General features: G+C 46.6%; 1 protein-coding gene across 2 annotated transcripts in view; it reads left to right on the top strand.

Annotated features, from left to right (window-relative positions):
* Positions 1-16397, top strand: part of CSMD2 (CUB and Sushi multiple domains 2) — a 660274-nt gene that overhangs the window by 164955 nt on the left and 478922 nt on the right. The window lies entirely within an intron of this gene.

The following is a 16397-nucleotide window of genomic DNA, read 5'->3' as shown; positions in this document are numbered from 1 at the left end:
TTGTGAGCCTACAAACAACCCCGGTGCGCCGTCTGTGTCTGATCACCTGGGTGACTTCTTTCTTTCCACTCCTGTGCCCCAGGCATGCCGCCCTCTCACATACTTTGAGGGTGCCTGTTCCTCCCCTGAGCGGCCCTCACCCTTTCCTTCAGATCCGACTTCCGACGTCACTTGATCGGAAGGACTGGATTGGGCTCTCCTTCTGCACCTTCCTCATTTCTTCTTCCTCAGTGAGAACAGTGATTACTCTTCCTTCGTTTGCATATACCTGTGGGGTGCTCTGATGAAAGCCCATCTCCCCTACTAGGCCATAAGCTTCTAGAGAGCAGACGCCATGACTGTACTCACCACCTAGCCCCAAGCCTGGCACACAGTAGGTGCTCTTAACTCTGAGATGGGTGCAAGGATGGATGGAGGGACTGAAGTGGTGGCTGAGAGGCACCGGAGAGATCCTTGAAGGCAGGGCCAAAAAAAAAAGCTATTTATTGAGTGCCTACAGTATACTTAGTCCTGGGATAAGTTGTCCCCTTCTCGCTAGGGCTGGGGATGCTTGTGTGTTTCTCCAGGGTGGCAGAAGCCCTCAATTCCCACCTCGTCTTGGCTACTGCTTCACTGAGGACCTGGCCTGATAGGAAATCTGTTGGGAAAGAACAAAATAGGCCCATGACTCTCTGCACTGACAGCCACCCTCCCTGCTTGAGACACAGCAAGGAAGGAAGCAAGGACCCTAGGCCTCAGTTTCCCCATCTTCTTCTTTTTTTTTTTTTTTTTTTTGTGGTACGCGGGCCTCTCACTGTTGTGGCCTCTCCCGTTGCGGAGCACAGGCTCCGGATGCTCAGGCTCAGCGGCCATGGCTCACAGACCCAGCCACTCCGCGGCATGTGGGATATTCCTGGACCGGGGCACGAACCCATGTCCCCTGCATCGGCAGGCGGACTCTCAACCACTGCGCCACCAGGGAAGCCCAGTTTCCCCATCTTTAAGAGAGGGATTTGGGCTCCTAGGTGATCCCTGAGGACTGTGCCAGGTGTGACAGTGTGAGTCGGGGACTGATTTCTCTGGGACCTCCCTATATGTTCATCCTAGAACGAGCCAGGCCTTCCCAAGAGTCTCAGCCCCTAGACTCCAGACATGAAAGAGTCTGGCTAGCAATGTCCACGGCCTTGGCCAGGAAAGGATCCACAGTGAAAGCTCTCCTAGCTCCAGGCCACATGTTCTATCCACTGAGTTGGCTACAAGAACCCCACAGATCCATAAAGCAGGCACAGAGCCCAGACTCAAGCAGGCACATAAACCCACTAAGAGACCCTAGGTAATAACAATACTCAACCATTAAAGCACTAGCTAGACGCTCTAAGCTGAAGCTCAGAGAGGCTAAGGAACTTGCCCAATGTCACACAGATAGTAAGTAACAGGGCTGGGCTTTGGAATGAGGCAGGTAAGCTCCAGAGCCCCTGCTCTTGACACCTGCATCATAGTCTGAGACACCTAGACACACCCACTGCCAGACACACCAGCTCACAAAAGTACACACACATGTGAAACACACACAGGCTTTTTCAGAGAAGCCAACAAAATGGCTCCTGCCTTCTTCGTCTTTCCTCTCCTGAAGCACACTGGGGCTCCGCTGGCTAGAAGCTCTGCACAAAGCCGGAAAGGGGCTCTCGTTACCGGTAGGTTCCTCTCTCAGATGGTTTGGCTTCCCCGGTCACTCTGCCAGCCAGGCTGCAAATGAGGCTTGGGAAGCACTGAGCCTGCAGTTCCCTTGGTTACAGGTACCCACAGTAGCGGGGAAGGGGTAGGACTATTGCTCAGCGGGTCCCTGGCCTGGCTTGACAGCTGCTTTGGATAGTAGCCAAAATGCCTCCTTTATCTCTGTGCCATTAATTCAAAGATGCCTAGGAAACCTGTTAGGAAAAAACCAAAATCGGTCTGCTGACCCTCTGCACTGCCCTCCGCCCTTTCCTCCACCCTGCATCAGACACAGCGAGAGAGGGAACCCGGCGACTGTGAGATGCCCGGGCCCTGCCGGGCACAGAATCTGACCTGCAGGGATGGGGGGGACTGGTGGGCAGGGGAAACCTGACCAGGACTTAGAGGGGGCAGAGCAAACCAGCGGGAGGGATGGGAGCGCGGCAGACAAGTGCACAGAGCAGTGGGAATGTGGGGACGAGGGCTGGGAGCTTCTAAAACAGGTACGTGCATGTCACGAGGGTGCAGCCAGGGAAGACGGGAGGGTGGAAGCAGCTGCTGTGGATCCTTGCCTCCACTACTGACGGGCCGCCTGGCTTTGGGCAAGTTACTTACCTCCGTGCTTTAGTTCGCTCTCCTGTAAAATAGAGATGGCAATAGTCCTCACCCCTAAGGATTGTGGAGGGGATTTAACGAGATAATCTTGCAAAGAGCTTAGTATGGCATGTCCTAAGCATGCAATGGATGTTAGCTCTTATTATGGTAATAAGGAGGGTGATGAGGATGCAGCTGGGAAAGGAGCGATGGAAGGGACGGTGCCAGGGCCAAGGCTGGCTCTGAGCATCCTTGTATTACTCCAGCCACCCTGAGTTTCTTTAGTTCCTTAGATGACGTGCTGCCCTCTCTTGGCCTTTGAATATGCTGTTCCCTCCACCTGAGCACTCTTTCCCGGTTCTTCTCTGGATTCATTCCTACAGTGAGTGCTAACTAAGTATGTTGGAAATGAATGAAAGGACCACTCGTGTCAGATCTTGTCCTATCAAACCCGAGTGACTCTTGAAGACCAAGTTGGCACATCTCTTAGCAGCTTGAAGACATACTGAGACGCTGAGTGTGATGTGGTCAAGAGCAGAGGCTGTGGACTCTGAATTCTCCTTCCTTAGGAGCTGCGTGACCTTGGGAAAGTCACTTAACCTTTCTCTTCCTGAAGTTCCTTATCCACAAACCGTTAATAATAGAGTCATTGGGAAGATGAACAAGCTAATACACTAAAATTGCTTGGAACAGGGCTGGCCTAGAATGAGCTCTGAGTAAGCCTTAGTCATCTTGGACCAGACGTTCCATCCAACACCCCCTGCCCACATGGGGAATTGTGTCTGCCCCTGCGGGTCCCTTTCCCTCTTCTGTTGACTGTTTTAGTAGGTTGTGGAAGCTGCTGTGATTTTCCTAATTTAATGTTGATATCCTTCCATGTCCAAACCAAAAGCAAACAAAAAATGTATAAGGTTCAAAAAAGAGAAATGAAAGCCATGTTGGTTAGGACAGGGCAGGGTGTCTAATTTAAGCCCTGGTCAGTGGGACAAGGCTTGCCGGGCCCCATCTGGGTGGCTGGGCTTCTGATGTGGCCCAGTCCTCAGCCCCACCTGGGCCCAGGACAGCCCTGTTCAGGCATCTCAGGCTGGCTGAGAAGGCTGAAAGCCACCAGATCACGGACTGGCTGGGTTGTCCTCAGCTGGATGCCCTGTGAATAAATGCCGATGGGGGTGGTGATGGGGGAGAGCCACGCCACTCTCTCCTTGCTTCGTGGCCCTCCGTCTGACCTCAGTCTTTGTCTCTGGACTTCCTGATTCATCTGGTTTCTGGCTGAGGCTAACTGTGTCCTTCAGCTTGCTTGTCTGGGTCCCAATGTCCTATAGCTCTCACCAGCCCCTTCCCCAGGGCTGGATTCGTTCTCTAGTCCTTCAGCAGCTAGCTCGGCCTCCTTCACATCTGGCAACTTCTCCACCCCAAATCACCCAAAAATCTGGCGTGAATGCCTCCCCAGTTCAGATCTGGAAGCAGCACCAGTTCCCATGAAGGCAGGCATGCCTCAAAGCCACGCCTACAAAAGTTAGGACTCAGAATTAAGACCAAAAGCCAGGCATGGCCGACAAGGTCCGGAAGACAGGGTTGGTGCTTAGCTCTCAGCCCCTGCTCTCACGATTCTCCCTCTGCTTTGTGCATCCTGGCCACATTGGCCTTCCCTAAGTTTCTGGAATGCCCCCTGCCTCCTAGGGCCTTGGTAATGCTGCTTCCTCCACCTGGAGTGCTGTGCCTCTGCCACCCCCTCCTCTGTAGTCTCCTCTCATCCTGCTCTGAGCTCAAAGGTCACACCTCAGAGACACCCTCAAGACCACCACGACAGTCCCCCTGCTGCCCATTCCCATGGTTCCCATAATCTGTTCTCCATCAGCTTTATCATTGCTTATAATTATTCATTAATTAGCATTTTTATTAGATTAGTGTCTATCTTCCCACTAGACTTCGTGGGAAGCCCCCTGAGGGCAAGGCCTGATCTGCTTACTCACGCTGGAGCTTAGCCAGTGCTCATCATCAACACACTTTTCTTGAGCCCCTGCTGTGCACCACTAGGCGTTGAGCTAGTTCCAGCGGGTACCATGGTGAGCAAGACATGGGATAACCGGCAGGTGATCGGGGTGCTGGGGAAGCACAGCAGAGGAAACGCAGCAGAGAGGAAGGCCATGGGGAGGAGGGGATGTCTGCACTGAGACTTCCGGTCCATAATAATAGGTTCTGTTTCTTGAGCTCTTCTTCCATAGGGTCAGCCATGTTGGAGGGTTGGCGTGGGGAAGGGTGTTTCAGTCAGAAGAGCCAGCAGGAGCAAAGGCCTGGACGCTGGGAAGCATGTAAATGTGATCCACAGCTCATTGGTCCTGTTGCTGCCAGGGGAGCAGGGGAAGGGGCTGAGAGGTGGATGGGGACCTGATTGGGGGGATTATGGTGGGTCATGGTGAGCGGTCATGGTGAGGGTAGGGAATCCAGCAGGAAGAAAGCAGCATGCCACTGAAGGTTAAGTGGGGCAGACCTGAGTGATCACCCTAATGGAGGGAGCCGTAGAGGAGAGTGTGCTGGGTGATGATGGGGGTGTCTTTTTTTGTTTGTTTTTTTTTTGTTTGTTTTTTTTACAAATTTAATCACCCGGCTGAGTCTCCTGCTTCCCCAGTCATCACTCACCACCCCATACCAACTGGGCCTGTTTGCTACTCTGCCCCACTCCCTACCCAGCCCTACTACCAGACGGGTACTTCTAAGGGCAGGTCATGCCTGCCTCTTTACCCTCAGCACCCTGGATGGGGCCTGGCCTAGGGTAAGTAGAGGTGTTTTCTTTCTTCTTCCTTTCTTTCTTTCTTACTAACTTCTTAACTCTTTTCCTCCTAACTCACTTCCTTACCTTCCTTCCTCCCTCTTTACCTCTTTCCTTGAATAATGGCTTGGGCTGTGAACTGATTTCTCTCCTGTTTCCCCTCCCCACCCTCCCCTCATCCCATCATCTGCCACCTCTTTGTTGGAAAAGTTCTGAACTCAGACACACTTGAAGAAGGTAAAGGGAGGGGCTAAAAGAACCAATGTCAATTGCACACCTTTTCTATGCCAAGAACCACACTAGGAACTTTACATGGATTACTTCATTTAATTGTTAAATCAACCCAAGGAGGTAGATATTAGTGTCTCCATCTTATAAATAAGAGTCAAAGCAGTTCAACGCTGCCCAGTGTCTCCTTATGGCAGAGCCAGAGGTTTCATCCAAAGAAAGGGTCTATAGTGGTGGAACTTCAGGCTTTATGATGGGACAGTGGGAGAGAGCTTTTGGAGCAGGGAGACCTTCCAGATCATTCACATCACGCCCCCGCTGTGATGCCTCTCCCTCTGCCTTGCGTCAGAGCAGGCCTGGTCTGAGCCTGGAGTAGACCATCAGCTCCCCTGGGTCAGAGGGTGCCCCAGACAGGATGAGCATCTAACTCAGGCAGAGCTGCAAAGGTGGTGTTGGAGCCAGAGTGGCAATGAAGCCAGAGGCCAGGACCCCAGAGATACAGCACAGGGCTAAGGCTACACCTTACGCCAGGGATGCTCTGATGGGCCTCGAGACCCCCTTTTAGCATCCCCTCCATTTGGATCCATGTCACCATGTCCTCAGGCATCTCCAGCCCCTGCCCCTATGCATGTCTCCATGCCCCAGTCACAGCCCTTGGCCAGGATAGATAGGCTTTTGTTCTGGGCCTCACCACGGCTGGTGGAAACCCTGAGCCATCCACAGCCTGAGCTTCCTCTGAAAATTAAATTAATACATTCTACTCAGGTGAGAAGGCGACCCTGGCCCCTTGGCTCGGCATCAAAGGGCCCAGAATTATCAGCAAGCTGCTTTTGAAAGAGTAGAGAAACGAAACATGGGAGGATATAACTTTTAATTTAAAATACTGTGCCCTCTGCATTTGGATGTCAGGAGGGATCTTGGGTGACATTTGCGGAGCTGCTGGGGTGAGCCTGTGAGGTCAAGCGTACTCATTAGCCATGCTTAGAGGCAGCGGCAGAGGGAATAGAGAGTAAATCGGTTCCACCAGCCAGGTTTCTCCCTATTAGGAGGGAAACAAAGCTGAGACTCACTTCAGCATCCCCTAGGCAGGGCCATGGCTAGGCACACAGAGAGCATCTCCGGGGGCCATGGTGGAGCATCGGAAGGAGATCCAAATGGCTTCACAATCTCCTTGTCCCACTGGGAGGGGAGACCCCCAGATTGATCCCTTAAAGATGGCACCTGTGTGGCATTGTTTCTGCTTAGAGCAAATCAGATTTTGGCTGCCAGGAATTTTACCAGGGGAGGAACCTGGATGACCAGACATTGTGGGGAATTCCCTAACCCATGACCTTCAGATATTTATGTAGCAGTGTGTGTGTGTGTGTGTGTGTGTGTACGTGTGTGTAGTGTTGGGAGAGGCAGGATCCATAGATCTATTGAATTTCTTCATATTCTCAAAGGGGTCCATTCATTTTTTTTTCATAAATATTCTTTCTCTTTTAATTGAAGTATAATTTTTTACAATAAAATAAACAAATCTTAAGTGTTCAATTCAATGAGTTTTTGACAATTCTATACACCCCTTTAACTACCACCCCAAACAAGAATTGAACATTTTTATCACCCCCAAAATTACCCTCATGCCCCTTTCTAGTCAATTCTCTTATGGCAGAATTTTTTATGTGAAAGCCCCCAAACGTTCTTAAGAATGTCTTCTATTTTCTTTAATTGAAGTATAGTTGATTTACAATGTTGTGTTAGTTTCTGGTGCACAGCAGAGTAATTCAGTTGTATATACATACATATATATATATTTCATATTCTTTTCCTTTATGGTTTATTATAGGATATTGAATATAGTTCCCTGTGCTATAAAGTAGGACTTTATTATCTATCTATTTTATGTATAGTAGTTTGTATCTGCTAATCCCAAACTCCTAATTTATCCCTCTCCCACCCCCTTTCCCCTTTGGTAACCATAAGTTTGTTTCTATGTCTGTGAGTCTATTTCTGTTTTATAAATAAGTTCATTTATATTATTAAAATTTTTTTTCAACTGATAATACTACTTTATTTTTTAATTTATATTGGAATATAGTTGATTAACAATGTTGTGTTAGTTTAGGTGTACAGCAAAGTGATTCAGCTATACATATACATTTATCTATTTTTTTCAAATTCTTTTCCCATTTAGGTTATTACAGAATATTGAGCAGTGTTTCCTGTGCTATACAGTAGGTCCTTGTTGTTAAATATAGCAGTGTGTACATGTCAACCTCAAATTCCCAATCTATCCCTCCCCCCAACCTTACCCTCTGGTAACCATAAATTCGTTCTCTAAGTCTATGAGTCTGTTTCTGTTTTGTAAATAAGTTCATTTGTATCATTTTTTTAGATTCCACATATAATCATGTGATATTTGTCTTTCTCTGTCTGACTTATTTCTTTTTAATGGCTGAGTAATATTCCATTGTATACAGGTACCACATCTTCTTTATGCATTCATCTGTCAGTGGACATTTAGGTTGCTTCCATGTCTTGGCTATTGTAAATAGAGGTGCAATGAACATTGGGGTGCATATTCTTTCAAACAATGTTTTTCTCCAGATATATGCCCAGGAGTCGGATTGTCAGAATGGCCATCATCAAAAAATCTACAAACAACAAATGCTGGAGAGGGTGTGGAGGAAAGGGAACACTCCCAAACTGTTGTTGGGAACGTAAATTGATATAGTCACTGTGGAGAACAGTATGGCGGTTCCTTAAGAAACTAAAAATAGAGCTACTATATCATTTTTTTTGGAGTCTACATATAAGTGATATCATATGATATTTGTCTTACCTGAGTTACTTCATTTAGAATGATAATTTCTAGGTCCATCCATGTTGCTGCAAATGGCATTATTTTATTTTTTTATGACTGAGTCGTATTCCATTGAATATATACCACATCTTCTTTATCCATTAATTTGTCGATGGACATTTAGGTTGCTTCCATGTCTTGGCTATTGTAAATAATGCTGCAATGAATGTTGAGGTGCATGTATCTTTTCCAAACAGAGTTTTCTCTGGATATATGCCCAGGAGTGGGATTGCGGGATCATATGGCAACCCTAGTTTTAGTTTTTTGGGAAACCTCCATACTGTTTTCCATAGTGGCTGCACCAATTTACATTCCCAACACTATAGGAGGGTTCCCTCTTCTCCACACCCTCTCTAGCATTTATTATTTGTAGACTTCTTAATGATGGCCATTCTGACTGGTGTGAGGTGATACCTCATTGTAGTTTTGATTTGCATTTCCCTAATAATAATCAGTGTTGAGCATCTTTTCATGTGCCTGTTGGTGCTCTGTATGTCTTCTATGGAGAAATGTCTACTTAGATCTTCTACCCATTTTTTGACTGGGGTTTTTTTGTTGTTGTTGTTATTGAGTTGTATGAGCTATTTGTATATTTTGGAAATTAATTCCTTGTTGGTCACATTATTTTCAAATATTTTCTCCCATTCCATAAGTTGTCTTTTCATTTTGTTTATGGTTTCCTTTGCTGTGCAAAAGCTTATAAGTTTGCTTAGGTCCCATTTGTTTATTTTATTTTATTTTTTTAAACATCCTTATTGGAGTATAATTGCTTTACAATGGTGTGTTAGTTTCTGCCTTATAACAAAGTGAATCAGTTATATATATACATATGTTCCCATATCTCTCCCCTCTTGCGTCTCCCTCCCTCCCACCCTCCCTATCCCACCCCTCTAGGTGGTCACAAAGCACCGAGCTGATCTCCCTGTGCTATGCGGCTGCTTCCCACTAGCTCTCTATTTTACATTTGGTAGTGTATATATGTTCATGCCACTCTCTCACTTTGTCCCAGTTTCCCCTTCCCCTTCCCCTTCCCCATATACTCAAGTCCATCCTCTGGTAGTTCTGCATCTTTATTCCCGTCTCGCCCCTATGTTCTTCATGACTTTTTTTTTTTTAGATCCCATATATATGGGTTAGCATATGGTATTTGTTTTTCTCTTTCTGATTTACTTCACTCTGTATGTCAGACTCCAGGTCCATCCACCTCAGTACAAGTATCTCAATTTTGTTTCTTTTTACAGCTGAGTAATATTCCATTGTGTATATGTGCCACATCTTCTTTATCCGTTCATCTGTTGATGGACACTTAGGTTGCTTCCATGTCCTGGCTATTGTAAATAGAGGTGCAATGAACATTGTGCTACATGACTCTTTTTGAATTATGGTTTTCTCAGGGTATATGCCCAGTAGTGGGATTGCTGGGTTGTATGGTAGTTCTATTTTTAGTTTTTTTGAGGAACCTCCATACTGTTCTCCATAGTGGCTGTATCAATTTACATTCCCACCAACAGTGCAAGAGGGTTCCCTCTTCTCCACACCCTCTCCAGCATTTATTGTTTCTAGATTTTTTGATGATGGCTATTCTGACCGGTGTGAGATGATATCTCATTGTAGTTTTGATTTGCATTTCTCTAATGATTAATGATGTTGAGCATTCTTTCATGTGTTTGTTGGCAGTCTGTATATCTTCTTTGGAGAAATGCCTATTTAGGTCTTCTGCCCACTTTTGGATTGAGTTGTTTGTTTTTTTGATATTGAGCTGCATGAGCTGCTTGTAAATTTTGGAGATTAATCCTTTGTCAGTTGCTTCATTTGCAAATATTTTCTCTCATTCTGAGGGTTGTATTTTCGTCTTGTTTATGGTTTCCTTTGCTGTGCAAAAGCTTTTAAGTTTCATTAGGTCCCATTTGTTTATTTTTGTTTTTATTTCCATTTCTCTAGGAGGTGGGTCAAAAAGGATCTTGCTGTGATTTATGTCATTGAGTGTTCTGCCTATGTTTTCCTCTAAGAGCTTGATGATGTCTGGCCTTACATTTAGGTCTTTAATCCATTTGGAGTTTATTTTTGTGTATGGTGTTAGGGAGTGTTCTAATTTCATTCTTTTACATGTACCTGTCCAGTTTTCCCAGCACCACTTATAGAAGAGGCTGCCTTTTCTCCACTGTATATTCTTGCCTCCTTTTTCAAAGATAAGGTGACCATATGTATGTGGGTTTATCTGTGGGCTTTCTGTCCTGTTCCATTGACTTATATTTCTGTTTCTGTGCTAGTACTATACTGTCTTGCTTACTGTAGCTTTGTAGTTTAGTCTGAAGTCAGGGAGCCTGATTCCTCCAGCTCCGTTTTTCTTTCTCAAGATTGCTGTGGCTATTCAGGGTCTTCTGTGTTTCCATACAAATTGTGAAATTTTTTGTTCTAGTTCTGTGAAAAATGCCAGTGGTAGTTTGATAGGGATTGCATTGAATCTGTAGATTGCTTTGGGTAGTAAAGTCATTTTCACAATGTTGATTCTTCCAATCCAAGAACGTGGTATATCTCTCCATCTATTTGTATCATCTTTAATTTCTTTCATCAGTGTGTTATAATTTTCTGCATACAGGTCTTTTATCTCCTAAGGTAGGTTTATTCCTAGATATTTTATTCTTTTTGTTGCAGTGGTAAATGGGAGTGTTTTCTTTCTTTCTTTTTTTTTTTTTTTTTTTGCAGTACATGGGCCTTTCACTGCTGCAGCCTCTCCCGTTGCGGAGCACAGGCTCCGGACATGCAAGCCCAGTGGCCACGGCTCACGGGCCCAGCCACTCCGCGGCACGCGGGATCCTCCCAGACCGGGGCACGAACCCACGTCCCCTGCATCGGCAGGCGGACTCCCAACCACTGTGCCACCAGGGAAGCCCTGTTTTCTTAATTTCACTTTCAGACTTTTCATCATTAATGTATAGGAATGCAAGAGATTTCTGTGCATTAATTTTGTGTCCTGCTACTTTACCAAATTCATTGATTAGCTCTAGTAGTTTTCTGGTAGCTTCTTTAGGATTCTGTATGTATAGTATCATGTCATCTGCAAATAGTGACAGCTTTGCTTCTTCTTTTCCGATTTGGATTCCTTTTATTTCTTTTTCTTCTCTGATTGCTGTGGCTAAAACTTCCAAAACTATGTTGAATAGTAGTGGTGAGAGTGGGCAACCTTGTCTTCTTCCTGATCTTAGTGGAAATGGTTTCAGTTTTTCACCATTGAGGACGATGTTGGCTGTGGTTTTGTCATATATGGCCTTTATTATGTTGAGGAAAGTTCCCTCTATGCCTACTTTCTGGAGTGTTTTTATTATAAATGGGTGTTGAATTTTGTTGAAAGCTTTCTCTGCATGTCTTTTTTGTTTTGTTTTGTTTTTTTCTATTGCCTTCAGAGACTAACCTAAGAAAACATTACAATGATTTATATCTGAGAATGTTTTGCCTGTGTTCTCTTCCAGGAGTTTTATGGTGTCATGTCTTCTATTTAAGTCTTTAAGCCATTTTGAGTTTATTTTTGTGTATGATGTGAAGGCATGTTCTAACTTCATTGATTTATATGTGGTTGTCCAGTTTTCCCAACACCACTTACTGAAGAGACTTTTTCCCCATTGTATATAATTGCCTCCTTTGTCGAAGATTAATTGACCATAAATGTATGGGTTTATTTCTGGGCTCTCACTTCTGTTTCATTGATCCATATGTTTGATTTTGTGCCATTAGCATGCTGTTTTGATTACTGTAGCTTTGTAGTACTGTCTGAAGTATGGGAGGGTTATGCCTCCAGCTTTGTTCTTTTTCCTCAGGATTGCTTTGGCAATTCTGGATCTTTTATGGTTCCATATAAATTTTAGGATTATTTGTTCTAGTTCTGTGAAAAGTGTCATAGGTAATTTGATAGGGATCACATTAAATCTGTAGCTTGCTTTGGGTGATACGGCCATTTTAACAATATTAATTCTTCCAATCCAAGAGCATGAGATATCTTTCCATTCCTTGGAATCACCTTCAACTTGCTTTATCAATGTTTTATAGTTCTCAGTATATAAGTCTTTCACCTCTTTTGTTAGGTTTATTCCTAATTATTTTTTTTGATGCGATTTTAAAAGGGTTTTTTTTTTTAACTTTCCCTTTCTGATATATTATTGTTAGTGTAAAGAAATGCAACAGATTTCTGTATATTAATCTTGTATCATGCTACCTTGCTGAATTCATTTAGCAGTTCTAGTAATTTTGGTGCAGTCTTTAGGGTTTTCTATATATAGTATTATGTCATCTGAATTTACTGACAATTTTACCTCTTCCCTTCCAACTTGGATATATTTTCCTTCTTTTTCTCATCTGATTGCTGTGGCTAGGACTTCCAATACTATGTTGAATGGAAGTGGTAAGAGTGGGAATCCTTGTCTTGTTCCAGATTTTAGCGGGAAGGCTTAGCTTTTCACTGTTGAGTATTATGTTGACTGTGGTTTTGTCATAAATAGCTTTTATGATGTTGAGATGTGTTCCCTCTATACCCACTTTGGTAAGATTTTTATAATGAGTAGATGTTGAATTTTATCTAATGCTTTTTCTGCATCTATTGAGATGATCATGTGGTTTTTGCTTTTGTTGATGTCTTATGTTTTCTTTTGTTGTCATTTCTTTATTTTTAAAATGTTTTATGAAGCAATTAATATGTACCTGGCATTGTTCTAGGCACTTGGGGTATAGCAGTGAACAGTTTGTTGATGTTCTAATCCAGGAGTATAAAATATAAATTACTATAAAATATAAATAAATCCAATAGTATAGAACAAATACATGACAGTACTTTGTTTGATGGGTCTTTGTGTCATGAAGAATAGAGCTTGGTGAGGAAAACGGAGAGGGATAGACAATAGTGTATGGACAAAAGCATGACCCTGAAACTCTCAGGAGCCCTTGGTGGAGACAGTAGTAGATTCCAGTCCATGTGAACTGTGTCCCTAGATCCACTGCACCTTACAGAACAGGTCTGGGTGTGAGCTGGTTACCTTTGGAAGCCAGGTCCTCTGGTCATGAGGATGGACCCCAGAGAGTCAGAGACCTCTCCTGAGCCTCCTTCCTGCACCCAGCCCTGTGCCAGGCCCCTGAAGGGAGGGATAGAGCCTGCCCAGCGAGGGGCAGGCTGAGTGGAGCTCCATTCAGTGGAAAGTATCCAGCTCCAGAGTCCCCCAAGCAGGGTCGATCCCCACTCCTCACTTGAGAGGTGAGTTGGGTGGACATATCAAGCACCTGATGTCGTGTCTGGCTCACGGTGGCTGCTTCATCCAAAGAATGTCTTCCTCCCTTTGCTTATTAGAGATACTCACAGATAAAAAGTGTGCAAACATCCAAGTGCACTGGTGTGGAAGGGGCCAGAAAACTCTGGTCCTAAGAAGGTCACTCCTTAGAGAAGCTCCCTCTGCTCTCTGGGGTTCAGTGGCTTCACGTGCAATATAGGAGTTAGGTTCTAAGACGGGCCTGTGCTCCCTTCTGGCTCTCATGTTCATGCTCATACATTTGCCAGCATTTTCCTGAGAACTCCTTTGCGCTGAGCCCGGTGCCAAGATGAACAACACTCAGCCCTGACCTTGGGATGTTCACAGTCCAGTAGATGAAACATGCAAGCAAAGCAGCTCTGCCACTGACCAGCCCCGTAACCTTGGGCAAGTTACTTCAACTGCCCTGGGGCTCAGTTTCCCCATCTGTAAAATGGGGAGTGTCAGAGTACCTTCTGGGGCTTTTGCAAGGATTAAACAAGTTACAACATACAAAGCACTTAGAACAGCATGCGGCAAAACCAGGTCCTCGGGGACAAGCAGACTGACGTGGTGATGTCTGTGTCCCTTGTGCCTGGCCCAGTGCCTGGCCTGGGGAAGCATTTCCAGAAGAAAGGCAGAATGAACACACGTGGGAGGAATCTCTTCTGCGGGCCGGTTGTCCATTCCCAGAGCCACGTGAGATTTGTATGAGCCCATGTGACGCTCAGACAGCTCCAGCAGGCTGCTGTAAAACTCTCACCAGCACCTGTCCCTGCGAGTTTTCACACTGTGTATTTGAGCCTTTGATATATGGGGCATGCTTGCCAGGGGAGAGAAATGTTATTGGACATTTTTTGTGGTTGTAAAGATTACTTCTTGATGAAAACACACAGAGAGAAAGACTTACAGGCCTCCCTCAAGGTAGGCAAATGAATGACGTGTGTTTACAGCATCCCAGCCATTGCTCAGGGCTGTCAGCTTTGCAGGGGCAGGGGCGGAGGAAGGAGACCAGAGGCCACGTGCAGGCAGGGGCAGTTCCCTCTAAAACTGCAGCAGCACCTTTTGCTGAGCCATCCCTTGTCTCCTTGCTCCTCTCAGGTGGTCTAAGTTTTTCCTGTGGAAGATCCAGCCTTTTCCTTGAGGTCTGTCCGTGTCACTCCCCGTCCCTGAACTAGAGAGGACCTTGCACTGTGTGCCTCTGTCTGGAACATCCGCCCTGGGCTCTGGCATCCTGGGGGCTCAGACCCTCCCGCTGCGGGAGTCCTGTCTCCGGCGCCAGGTCCTAAGTCCGCGAGGGCAGTGTGCAGGGCCGTTCCTCTAAGGCTTCCTCGGCCTCCATGGAGCACAGTTCACCACCTGCATCAGGCTGGCTGAGGGCAGAGGGGAATTGCCTTCAGGCAGCCAAGGCTTTCCTCACCTCACTGCACTTCTCCCAGCTGCCTCCTCTTTTGGCTGACCTGGGAGACGCTGTGGGCAGGAAGCTTGTCTCATTCAACTCCCGCTCAGGGCCTGGGGCAGTCGGTGGAGTGCAGGAATGCCTGAATGAATGCCTGAATAATGAAGCTCTTCTTCAGCCTCCTTGCTGACCGGCAAACCATTCCAGACCCCATCTCCCCCTTGGCCGGTCCCCCAGTGGGAAGGAATGTTCCCCCTCCTGGTTGGCTTCTCTGCTCCCTTCTCTGGGTCTGCTTCCTGCCTGGCTTGAGAGAACTTCGTGCAGCAAACACAATGGTGCCCTTGCCTATGAAGATTGGGGTCTTGCAAGGGAGCGCGGCAGGAGGCCCGGAGAATCTGGAGGCAGTCAGTGTGGCTAGAGTGGGGCCCGGCGGGGCTGGATTCTGGCTGGGCCTGGCCTGGAGTCTGGTTGAGGAGGGAGTTAGAGGTGGACAGGGCGTGGGTCAGGATGGGTGCCTGGGAGCTGAGACTGGGGATCAGAGGCCAAGATTGACTTAGAGCTGTGTACCCCTGGGTGGATGGCTTACCCTCTCTGTGCTGTGAGACATATAATGGGGGAACAGTGAGGGCTGGGCCACATTTCCCCACCTTTTCTCAAGGCGGGTCAGTTCTCACCGCACAGTTTAGCATGCAGAAGTCCCCAGGGAGTGCATTTCTGCCGCCACCCTCCGTCCATCCGCATCCCCTACACCTTCCCTCCCCACTCCCACCCCCTACCCCCATCCCTGTCCCTGGCTGGGGAAGTCATAAGCGTTGCCAAACCATAAAAGTGACCCTCAGAAACTTTAAAATGTTTTTACCTCCTAAGCGGCATGTTATTCTATACAGATCAGCTTCCCTAGGGAGTGTCAGTGATATAAACATAAATAGTATAAATATTTGTCTCCTGGGCTGATGGCAGTATCAAGCTCTGATTTATTTTGTGAACTCCAACCCACCTGAATCCTCTGAAAAAAAAGTCCTTGGCATCTCTGTGAACAGTAGACTCTGCCTCTTTGGAAGTCCTCCAGGAGCCGGTCTTAGCACCAGCCCTCAAAGGCTCTCCGGGGCCCAGGAGGAGCCAGGCAGGAAGGTGAGGGGGGTCAGAGTTGGTCTCCTGGCGACACTCTCCCTCACTCATCCCCCAGAGTAGAGCCCAGCCATCCTGCTGAAGGCACTTGCACATCCCACTTGGCCTTCCCAAAGCTTCCGGAAAAGGCAAAGGAGCAATCAGCTTCCCTGCCACGGGGGTTCCACTGGGAAACCTCAGCTCTGTTCACATGTCACACGATATGTCTCCCAGAGCTGCTGGCAGTTGGTGGCCCCACTCTCACTCACGCACATGATAGAAAGGACATCAGAATATGTCTGGCGTCACCCAAAAGCTGAAGTGATGGGGATCAGGCAAATGGCCCAAGGCAGGCACACTGCTTCCAGGGGGCTGCAGACGTTCCTGTCCGGGAGCTGCCCCATCAGGGCTGTCTGGGCGGCTGCTGTCTCCACGGGGCTGAAGGAAGGTCAGTCGTGAGTGTCCATGAGGCTGCTGACGCTAGCTCACCCA

This window comes from Mesoplodon densirostris, chromosome 2 (genome assembly GCF_025265405.1).
Source record: "Mesoplodon densirostris isolate mMesDen1 chromosome 2, mMesDen1 primary haplotype, whole genome shotgun sequence".
NCBI lineage: Eukaryota > Metazoa > Chordata > Mammalia > Artiodactyla > Ziphiidae > Mesoplodon > Mesoplodon densirostris.
Note: the sequence above shows the minus strand (reverse complement) of the source record. Positions and strands in the feature narration are given on the sequence as shown.